The sequence below is a fragment of the Miniopterus schreibersii genome (assembly GCF_964146895.1).
Source record: "Miniopterus schreibersii genome assembly, chromosome: 20".
NCBI classification, from domain to species: Eukaryota; Metazoa; Chordata; class Mammalia; order Chiroptera; family Miniopteridae; genus Miniopterus; species Miniopterus schreibersii.
Window position 1 is genome coordinate 4491142 of NC_138122.1, and position 229 is coordinate 4491370.

Consider the following 229-nt stretch of genomic DNA (forward strand, 5'->3'; position numbering starts at 1 on the left):
CAACCTAGGATCCAGGCGATGGGGGTTCGATTCCCGTTCAGGGCACATGCCCAGGTTGCGGACTCAATCAATGACTCTCTCATCATTGATGTTTCTATCTCTCTCTCCCCCTCTCCTTTCCTCTCTGAAATCAATAAAGATATATTAAAAAACAAACAAACAAACAAAAAAAACGAGTTGTAAAGGCTTAGAGAGCTAGAATAAAAATCAACGTTAGTGGAACTTGAGA